Below are 953 nucleotides of genomic sequence, written 5' to 3'. Positions count from 1 at the left end.
TTTTGCGGTATGCAGGCCTCTCACTGTTGTGGCCTCTCCCGTTGCGGAGCAACAGGCTCCGGATGCGCAGGCTCAGCGGCCATGGCTCACGGGCCCAGCCGCTCCGCGGCATGTGGGATCCTCCCGGACCGGGGCGCGAACCCGTGTCCCCTGCATCGGCAGGCGGACTCTCAATCACTGTGCCACCAGGGAAGCCCTCTAGTATATCTTTTAACATATCTACTGAAAGTTTGTGTATCTTACGAGCTCGGACAGGTCTTTGGCTTCCTGTCAATCTTGGAAGGAAATGGCAAAAATCTCTTCCTATGACTGTTTTACAATATTTAACTGATACATTAAAAAAAGTTAAAGATTTGTAGAAATGCTGATTGCAGCTGTCATGGGTATTATAGCCATAACAGCTTCTACTTACAGGATTGCTAATGCTCATTATAATAATAATCATATGTTTAATTATAGTCCGACGACGATTGAAAGTCACCCGCCGTACAACATCGCAACAAGCTGCCGTGTTCTCCTTGATGCTGCAAAAATTACAAAACAAAAAGGCGGAAAGGTAGTGGAATAACTGAGGACATGGAAAGGAGACATGACCCATGAGCCCCCCCTCCCAACAAACTGGGGGCTGACGAATAAGCCAGAACTACAAACAGTCCTGATTGCTTTGAGCCCCCCCCGGCAAACCGGGGGCATGTGAATAAGCCAGAGCTGTGAACAGTCCTGAATGCTTTGAGCCCCCCCGCGGCAAACCGGGGGCCTGCAAAGAAGCATTGAGTGCTTTGGGCACTGATCCATGAGATGTCCTCAGTCTAATCAGAGTGGTGGGAACGCAAGGAAATGTCCTTGTGCTACTTCAGTATAATCAAAACAATGGTGGGAACTTTGTGCTGCTTTTGCGCTCAAGGACGAAGAACGGCAGGTTCTCAAGAAAGCCAATTATTGTTTGTATAATT

General features: G+C 48.6%; 1 long non-coding RNA gene across 1 annotated transcript in view; it reads left to right on the top strand.

Moving 5' to 3' along the window:
• LOC114897070 overlaps positions 1-953 on the top strand; it is a 3385-nt gene extending 2432 nt beyond the window's left edge. The window contains exon 2 of the long non-coding RNA XR_003793998.1: positions 460-953. This is a non-coding gene — a long non-coding RNA (uncharacterized LOC114897070). The remainder of the gene's footprint in view (positions 1-459) is intronic.

Source organism: Monodon monoceros, unplaced genomic scaffold (assembly GCF_005190385.1).
Source record: "Monodon monoceros isolate NGI ecotype Baffin Bay Population unplaced genomic scaffold, NGI_Narwhal_1 Contig257_ctg1, whole genome shotgun sequence".
Taxonomy (NCBI): domain Eukaryota; kingdom Metazoa; phylum Chordata; class Mammalia; order Artiodactyla; family Monodontidae; genus Monodon; species Monodon monoceros.
Note: the sequence above shows the minus strand (reverse complement) of the source record. Positions and strands in the feature narration are given on the sequence as shown.